General features: G+C 47.7%; 1 long non-coding RNA gene across 5 annotated transcripts; it reads left to right on the top strand.

Moving 5' to 3' along the window:
• The first annotated feature begins 1,887 nt into the window (after window positions 1-1,887).
• LOC121061420 lies at window positions 1,888-8,541 on the top strand. Of its 5 annotated transcripts, none has more exons than XR_005815082.1 (10): window positions 1,888-3,080; window positions 3,290-3,511; window positions 3,633-3,959; window positions 4,161-4,750; window positions 4,873-5,199; window positions 5,400-5,989; window positions 6,113-6,439; window positions 6,641-7,229; window positions 7,352-7,678; window positions 7,880-8,541. It is a non-coding gene; the product is annotated as an uncharacterized LOC121061420 (long non-coding RNA). The 5 variants fall into 5 exon arrangements; XR_005815081.1 differs by having other exon boundaries at window positions 1,888-3,511; window positions 4,161-4,320; window positions 4,529-4,750; XR_005815083.1 differs by having other exon boundaries at window positions 1,888-3,511; window positions 5,400-5,559; window positions 5,768-5,989.
• The last annotated feature ends 743 nt before the right edge of the window (window positions 8,542-9,284 follow it).

Raw genomic sequence — 9,284 nt, 5'->3', positions numbered from 1 at the left:
GTAGCTGTAGCCACAGCAGGACAGGCTGCCCTGCTCCACCAGCTCCTCCAGGTCCTTTCATGCTGCTTGCCGGAAGTCAGGCCTCAGCGCAGCAGCCTCACACCTGGGCAGTGCTGACAGCACCAGCTGCTGCAGCTCCTGGATGGCCTCGATGCACTCAACACAACCAGGATGGCATTGCCCTGACCCCACAGACGCTTGGAGTGTGGGGCACCAGGATGGCTCCCCCCAGGCTCCTTGCTCGGGGCTGGGATCAGTCCCCCACGCTCCCCACAGGATGCATCACAGGGGCACCAGCCTGCTTCAACGTGGGCTGGGGGCTGTGACCTCACAGAGGCGTTGCCACGTGCTGTCTGTGACCTCATGGCCGTGTCCCTATAAAGCACCGGCCACCACCCCACATCTGCCAGTGCGGTCGTACCTGGCTGTGAGCGATGGTCGACAGCAGCTTTCTCATCATCCCCAGCCTCCTGCTTCTGGTGGCCGGGATCTCCATGCTCACCAGGGGTCGATGCTGACAGGTATAAGGGGCTTGAGGGTGGAGGGTCTCGGGGCTGGGAGACTCGGGGCTTTGGGACTGGGGGCCAGGAGGTGTTGGAAGGAGTCCTGTGGGTCCCTTCCCAGGTTGGTCACTAAGCTGTGCTTCTGTGCCCACAGGGTGATGGCCGGTGCCAGCAAAGGTGGGGATGGCGGCAGGTAACCCTGACAGCCCCCAGGCACTGCAGGCCTCAGAAGCATATCTCCAAGGCAGGCAGCAGAGCTGAAGAGGTATTGGCTAAGGTCTCCTCCTCCATCCACTCACCAGAAACAGGGAACATTGTGCACAAGAGTCTCCACCAAGATGAGCTAATACAGTGGTGGGAGGAGCAGTTCCAATGGACTCAGAGCTTGTCTTCTGTCCATGACAGCATCATTCACCCAGACAAAGAACTACCTCACAGATTGGAGAAGCAGCTCTGGCAACCTCCCAATACGTCCTTTGAAGAAAATAGGGAGGCCTGTAGCTTGTGTAGTCTTTCTATAGCTTGTGTAGTGTTTTAGCTGAGAAAATAAGGAAAGGGAGAGACAGGTAGCCTCCAGCTAACAGAAGCAAGGAAGGTAAGGGATAAAAAGTAAAAAAGAAGAAGGAGAAAACCAGCTCCAGACTGACCTCTAGTACCCTTTTGCTCATTAAGGGACAGTAACGTGTTAAAATAACACCCATCAAAATGCTAATGCATGCTAATGTGGGACTTGGTGTCCCATCCTCCCCCCCCTCTTAAGTTGGGTGAGCTGTAATAGCCAATCAAAAATAGCCAAAGAGATAGTTTTCACAAGTTTGCTGTGTGTAAATGACGGTGATTCGAGTCAGAGGTGTGCTTGCTTTGCGAAAGATCGCCAAGCGCCTGACTCTGCAGAGTTATATAATTAATTATTGAATTAAAAGACCTTCATGTGGATTCTGACTCCATGTACTTATTGGTGCAGCACACTGGGCACGAACCTACAGACCACACTGTCGTCCTCTTTGTCATCTCTCAGGACCTGTGGATTGTTAGCTCTAAGCACACCCTTGGAAGCCCCGATGCATCTATTCCAAGCAGGAGATCGGGTTTGATGCGAACATGGAGAGAATCGAAGTTACAACCTGAGTGGGACAGACCGTTCCAAGTGCTCCTGTTTATTGAAAGGGCAGTAAGAATGTGTGAAAAAGGGTGGACTCATTATACCCAGTAAACGCATCATCTAACGTGATGATATGTGAGAGACTGTCTTAACAGAGACTTTTAAGGTTAAAACAGTTAAAAAACTAACTCTTGTAAACCTTTAACTTCTCCTTTGAAGAATTCTTAATGAATTAATGAGTAAAAGGAATTGAATTGCACAGAACTAGAGTGTTTCCAGGGAACACTCCCTGGAAGTGGGAGAAAAAGAAGGGTGAGGGGTGGGGTACTGGCTATGTGGCCATAAAGCCATGAAAGTGTTGCCCCTAGGATGGAAGGGAGCTTGCACCCTGGGGACAATAATTCCAAACTTAACTATTATTGAAGACCCGCAAAGCCAAAGCCCCCTTGAGAACCCATGCAGAATTAAGAGGTCCCCTGATAGTCCTCTAGTAAAAAGAAACAGGGCATTTCACAGCTTTGCAAGGTGGTTTTCACCTTGGTTAGGGGTGAGTGAATTAGAAAAAGCTATTGTAACTATCTCAGCTATAATTGAAGAACTAGAAGAGAACACTCTGGATGCAGTCCAGGCACTACAAGAGCAGGTAACAAGTTTGTCACAAAATTGTACTCCAGATTCAAATGATAGTAGATTTATTACTAACCTCACCAGGAGGAGCGTGCACTCTGATTAATGCTAGTTGCTGTATGTATGTAGATCAAATGGGATGAATTTGACTGATCTCAAAAATATTGGGGAAAAAACTTCTTAGGCCTTCATAGAATGGCCTAAGATGACACTTCCTAATTGTCTGGCCTAAAAAGCCAATAAATGAAACTTCAGTATTTTGGCCAGAACACAGGCCTGATGAAAATTCAGGCTTTAAATTTATCTGTAAACAATAAGACTCCTTTTTGGAGAGGAATCAAGTTACGCTCCCTCTAATCCTAATCTTGCACCGGAGGCAGCAGCAGATGCTCAAGGAAGGGAGACAGGGACTGCAATTGACACTGACCATGCAGAAGGAGCTCACTCTAGGCTCTGGAAGAATTAGAACAATGTTGAAGAGATACTGAGAATTTTGCCTTCCCTGATACTAACAATACTAACACCAAATGTGTATCCTATTCGGGAGATTTGAATGGGACAAGGACAAACTGGTTATGTGAACTACTTCTTTGGTTGCTTTCTTCACAGCGACTTGAGGAGTGCTTCTGCATCCAGCTTTTTGTGTTCCCTTCAGTGCCTTTCCTCTGAGGACATTTTCATCGTACAGCTTTTGTGGTTCTCCACACCACGTTTCTGCTGAGGATTGCTTCATCATTCAGCTTTTCAAGTTATCTTCAGTGTGGCTCTTGAAGAGTGATGCTCAGTGGAGCTTTTTGTGTCTTCTTCACCTTGTGGCCCCTGAAGATTGCTTCAGCGTGCAGCTTTTGGTGTTTTCTTCACTGTGACCTATGAGGAGTTGTGCATCGTGCAGCTCTTGGGGTTCTCCTCACCATGTTTTCCTTGAGAGAGCTTCATTGTGCATTTCTTGGTATTGTTTTCACCTTGTTGCCCCTGAGAAGTGCTTCATCCTCCAACATGTGGTGTGTTTTTTTTCTTGGTTCAGGCCCCTGAGTATTGCGTCATTGTGCAGCTTTAGGTGTTTTCTTCACTGCGGCCCTGAAGATTGCTTCATCATGCAGCTTTTGGGTTTCTCTTCATTACGGCCTTGTGGAGATCTTCATTGGCCAGCTTTTGGTGATTTGTTCTCTGTGGCCCCGAGGAGTTCTTCATCGTGCAGCTTTTGGTGTTTTCTTCTTTACGGTTCTGAGGAGTTCTGCATCGTGCAGCTCTTGGGGTTCTCCTCACCATGTTCTCCCTGGTGAAATCTTCCTCATGCAACTTTTTGTTTTGTTTTCACCTTGTTGCCCCTGAGAAGTGCTTCATCTTCCAAAGTTTGGTGGTTTGTTTTTTGTTTTCTTGTCTTTTTTTTCTTGTTCCAGGCCCTGAGGATTGCTTCATTGTGCAGCTTTTGTTGTTTCTTCCCTGCAGCCTCTGAGGAGTGCTTTGTTGAGCAGCTTTTAGTGTCTTCTTGACTTTGCGACCATTGAGTTCTGCATCATGCAGCTTTTGGGGTTCCCCATACCACATGTCCCCTGAGGAGTTCTTCAGCGTGCAGCTTTTGGTGTTTTCTTCACTGTGGCGTGTGAGGAGTTCTGCATCGTGCAGCTTCTGGGGTTCCGTTCACCACTTTTCCCCTGAGGAAAGCTTCATCGGGCAGCTATTTGTGTTTTCCTCACTACGACCCTGAGGAGAACTTCATCATGCAGGTTTTCGGGTTGTGTTCACCACGTTTTCCCTGAGGATTGCTTCATCGTGCAGCTTTTGGGATTTCTTCACTGCAGCCTCTGAGGAGTGCTTTGCCGAGCACCTTTGGTTGCTCTCTTCACTGCGACTTGAGGAGAGCTTCTGCATCCAGCTTTTTGTGTTCCCTTCAGTGCCTTTCCTCTGAGGACCTTTTCATCGTACAGCTTTTGTGGTTCTCCACACCACGTTTCTGCTGAGGATTGCTTCATCATTCAGCTTTTCAAGTTATCTTCAGTGTGGCTCTTGAAGAGTGATGCTCAGTGGAGCTTTTTGTGTCTTCTTCACCTTGTGGCCCCTGAAGATTGCTTCAGCGTGCAGCTTTTGGTGTTTTCTTCACTGTGACCTATGAGGAGTTCTGCATCGTGCAGCTCTTGGGGTTCTCCTCACCATGTTTTCCTTGAGAGAGCTTCATTGTGCATTTCTTGGTATTGTTTTCACCTTGTTGCCCCTGAGAAGTGCTTCATCCTCCAACATGTGGTGTGTTTTTTTCTTGGTTCAGGCCCCTGAGTATTGCGTCATTGTGCAGCTTTAGGTGTTTTCTTCACTGCGGCCCTGAAGATTGCTTCATCATGCAGCTTTTGGGTTTCTCTTCATTACGGCCTTGTGGAGATCTTCATTGGCCAGCTTTTGGTGATTTGTTCTCTGTGGCCCCGAGGAGTTCTTCATCGTGCAGCTTTTGGTGTTTTCTTCTTTACGGTTCTGAGGAGTTCTGCATCGTGCAGCTCTTGGGGTTCTCCTCACCATGTTCTCCCTGGTGAAATCTTCCTCATGCAACTTTTCGTTTTGTTTTCACCTTGTTGCCCCTGAGAAGTGCTTCATCTTCCAAAGTTTGGTGGTTTGTTTTTTGTTTTCTTGTCTTTTTTTTTCTTGTTCCAGGCCCTGAGGATTGCTTCATTGTGCAGCTTTTGTTGTTTCTTCCCTGCAGCCTCTGAGGAGTGCTTTGTTGAGCAGCTTTTAGTGTCTTCTTCACTTTGCGACCATTGAGTTCTGCATCATGCAGCTTTTGGGGTTCCCCATACCACATGTCCCCTGAGGAGTTCTTCAGCGTGCAGCTTCTGGTGTTTTCTTCACTGTGGCGTGTGAGGAGTTCTGCATCGTGCAGCTTCTGGGGTTCCGTTCACCACTTTTCCCCTGAGGAAAGCTTCATCGGGCAGCTATTTGTGTTTTCCTCACTACGACCCTGAGGAGAACTTCATCATGCAGGTTTTCGGGTTGTGTTCACCACGTTTTCCCTGAGGATTGCTTCATCGTGCAGCTTTTGGGATTTCTTCACTGCAGCCTCTGAGGAGTGCTTTGCCGAGCACCTTTGGTTGCTCTCTTCACTGCGACTTGAGGAGAGCTTCTGCATCCAGCTTTTGTGTTCCCTTCAGTGCCTTTCCTCTGAGGACCTTTTCATCGTACAGCTTTTGTGGTTCTCCACACCACGTTTCTGCTGAGGATTGCTTCATCATTCAGCTTTTCAAGTTATCTTCAGTGTGGCTCTTGAAGAGTGATGCTCAGTGGAGCTTTTTGTGTCTTCTTCACCTTGTGGCCCCTGAAGATTGCTTCAGCGTGCAGCTTTTGGTGTTTTCTTCACTGTGACCTATGAGGAGTTGTGCATCGTGCAGCTCTTGGGGTTCTCCTCACCATGTTTTCCTTGAGAGAGCTTCATTGTGCATTTCTTGGTATTGTTTTCACCTTGTTGCCCCTGAGAAGTGCTTCATCCTCCAACATGTGGTGTGTTTTTTTCTTGGTTCAGGCCCCTGAGTATTGCGTCATTGTGCAGCTTTAGGTGTTTTCTTCACTGCGGCCCTGAAGATTGCTTCATCATGCAGCTTTTGGGTTTCTCTTCATTACGGCCTTGTGGAGATCTTCATTGGCCAGCTTTTGGTGATTTGTTCTCTGTGGCCCCGAGGAGTTCTTCATCGTGCAGCTTTTGGTGTTTTCTTCTTTACGGTTCTGAGGAGTTCTGCATCGTGCAGCTCTTGGGGTTCTCCTCACCATGTTCTCCCTGGTGAAATCTTCCTCATGCAACTTTTCGTTTTGTTTTCACCTTGTTGCCCCTGAGAAGTGCTTCATCTTCCAAAGTTTGGTGGTTTGTTTTTTGTTTTTTTTGTCTTTTTTTTTCTTGTTCCAGGCCCTGAGGATTGCTTCATTGTGCAGCTTTTGTTGTTTCTTCCCTGCAGCCTCTGAGGAGTGCTTTGTTGAGCAGCTTTTAGTGTCTTCTTCACTTTGCGACCATTGAGTTCTGCATCATGCAGCTTTTGGGGTTCCCCATACCACATGTCCCCTGAGGAGTTCTTCAGCGTGCAGCTTTTGGTGTTTTCTTCACTGTGGCGTGTGAGGAGTTCTGCATCGTGCAGCTTCTGGGGTTCCGTTCACCACTTTTCCCCTGAGGAAAGCTTCATCGGGCAGCTATTTGTGTTTTCCTCACTACGACCCTGAGGAGAACTTCATCATGCAGGTTTTCGGGTTGTGTTCACCACGTTTTCCCTGAGGATTGCTTCATCGTGCAGCTTTTGGGATTTCTTCACTGCAGCCTCTGAGGAGTGCTTTGCCGAGCACCTTTGGTTGCTCTCTTCACTGCGACTTGAGGAGAGCTTCTGCATCCAGCTTTTTGTGTTCCCTTCAGTGCCTTTCCTCTGAGGACCTTTTCATCGTACAGCTTTTGTGGTTCTCCACACCACGTTTCTGCTGAGGATTGCTTCATCATTCAGCTTTTCAAGTTATCTTCAGTGTGGCTCTTGAAGAGTGATGCTCAGTGGAGCTTTTTGTGTCTTCTTCACCTTGTGGCCCCTGAAGATTGCTTCAGCGTGCAGCTTTTGGTGTTTTCTTCACTGTGACCTATGAGGAGTTCTGCATCGTGCAGCTCTTGGGGTTCTCCTCACCATGTTTTCCTTGAGAGAGCTTCATTGTGCATTTCTTGGTATTGTTTTCACCTTGTTGCCCCTGAGAAGTGCTTCATCCTCCAACATGTGGTGTGTTTTTTTCTTGGTTCAGGCCCCTGAGTATTGCGTCATTGTGCAGCTTTTGTTGTTTCTTCACTGCGGCCCTGAAGATTGCTTCATCATGCAGCTTTTGGGTTTCTCTTCATTACGGCCTTGTGGAGATCTTCATTGGCCAGCTTTTGGTGATTTGTTCTCTGTGGCCCCGAGGAGTTCTTCATCGTGCAGCTTTTGGTGTTTTCTTCTTTACGGTTCTGAGGAGTTCTGCATCGTGCAGCTCTTGGGGTTCTCCTCACCATGTTCTCCCTGGTGAAATCTTCCTCATGCAACTTTTCGTTTTGTTTTCACCTTGTTGCCCCTGAGAAGTGCTTCATCTTCCAAAGTTTGGTGGTTTGTTTTTTGTTTTTCTTGTCTTTTTTTTCTTGTTCCAGGCCCTGAGGATTGCTTCATTGTGCAGCTTTTGTTGTTTCTTCCCTGCAGCCTCTGAGGAGTGCTTTGTTGAGCAGCTTTTAGTGTCTTCTTCACTTTGCGACCATTGAGTTCTGCATCATGCAGCTTTTGGGGTTCCCCATACCACATGTCCCCTGAGGAGTTCTTCAGCGTGCAGCTTTTGGTGTTTTCTTCACTGTGGCGTGTGAGGAGTTCTGCATCGTGCAGCTTCTGGGGTTCCGTTCACCACTTTTCCCCTGAGGAAAGCTTCATCGGGCAGCTATTTGTGTTTTCCTCACTACGACCCTGAGGAGAACTTCATCATGCAGGTTTTCGGGTTGTGTTCACCACGTTTTCCCTGAGGATTGCTTCATCGTGCAGCTTTTGGGATTTCTTCACTGCAGCCTCTGAGGAGTGCTTTGCCGAGCACCTTTGGTTGCTCTCTTCACTGCGACTTGAGGAGAGCTTCTGCATCCAGCTTTTTGTGTTCCCTTCAGTGCCTTTCCTCTGAGGACCTTTTCATCGTACAGCTTTTGTGGTTCTCCACACCACGTTTCTGCTGAGGATTGCTTCATCATTCAGCTTTTCAAGTTATCTTCAGTGTGGCTCTTGAAGAGTGATGCTCAGTGGAGCTTTTTGTGTCTTCTTCACCTTGTGGCCCCTGAAGATTGCTTCAGCGTGCAGCTTTTGGTGTTTTCTTCACTGTGACCTATGAGGAGTTGTGCATCGTGCAGCTCTTGGGGTTCTCCTCACCATGTTTTCCTTGAGAGAGCTTCATTGTGCATTTCTTGGTATTGTTTTCACCTTGTTGCCCCTGAGAAGTGCTTCATCCTCCAACATGTGGTGTGTTTTTTTCTTGGTTCAGGCCCCTGAGTATTGCGTCATTGTGCAGCTTTAGGTGTTTTCTTCACTGCGGCCCTGAAGATTGCTTCATCATGCAGCTTTTGGGTTTCTCTTCATTACGGCCTTGTGGAGATCTTCATTGGCCAGCTTTTGGTGATTTGTTCTCTGTGGCCCCGAGGAGTTCTTCATCGTGCAGCTTTTGGTGTTTTCTTCTTTACGGTTCTGAGGAGTTCTGCATCGTGCAGCTCTTGGGGTTCTCCTCACCATGTTCTCCCTGGTGAAATCTTCCTCATGCAACTTTTCGTTTTGTTTCACCTTGTTGCCCCTGAGAAGTGCTTCATCTTCCAAAGTTTGGTGGTTTGTTTTTTGTTTTCTTGTCTTTTTTTTCTTGTTCCAGGCCCTGAGGATTGCTTCATTGTGCAGCTTTTGTTGTTTCTTCCCTGCAGCCTCTGAGGAGTGCTTTGTTGAGCAGCTTTTAGTGTCTTCTTCACTTTGCGACCATTGAGTTCTGCATCATGCAGCTTTTGGGGTTCCCCATACCACATGTCCCCTGAGGAGTTCTTCAGCGTGCAGCTTTTGGTGTTTTCTTCACTGTGGCGTGTGAGGAGTTCTGCATCGTGCAGCTTCTGGGGTTCCGTTCACCACTTTTCCCCTGAGGAAAGCTTCATCGGGCAGCTATTTGTGTTTTCCTCACTACGACCCTGAGGAGAACTTCATCATGCAGGTTTTCGGGTTGTGTTCACCACGTTTTCCCTGAGGATTGCTTCATCGTGCAGCTTTTGGGATTTCTTCACTGCAGCCTCTGAGGAGTGCTTTGCCGAGCACCTTTGGTTGCTCTCTTCACTGCGACTTGAGGAGAGCTTCTGCATCCAGCTTTTTGTGTTCCCTTCAGTGCCTTTCCTCTGAGGACCTTTCATCGTACAGCTTTTGTGGTTCTCCACACCACGTTTCTGCTGAGGATTGCTTCATCATTCAGCTTTTCAAGTTATCTTCAGTGTGGCTCTTGAAGAGTGATGCTCAGTGGAGCTTTTTGTGTCTTCTTCACCTTGTGGCCCCTGAAGATTGCTTCAGCGTGCAGCTTTTGGTGTTTTC

Source organism: Cygnus olor, chromosome Z, assembly GCF_009769625.2.
Source record: "Cygnus olor isolate bCygOlo1 chromosome Z, bCygOlo1.pri.v2, whole genome shotgun sequence".
NCBI lineage: Eukaryota > Metazoa > Chordata > Aves > Anseriformes > Anatidae > Cygnus > Cygnus olor.
The sequence above is the reverse complement of the archived record's forward strand: the minus strand, read 5'-3'. Positions and strand labels throughout refer to the sequence as shown.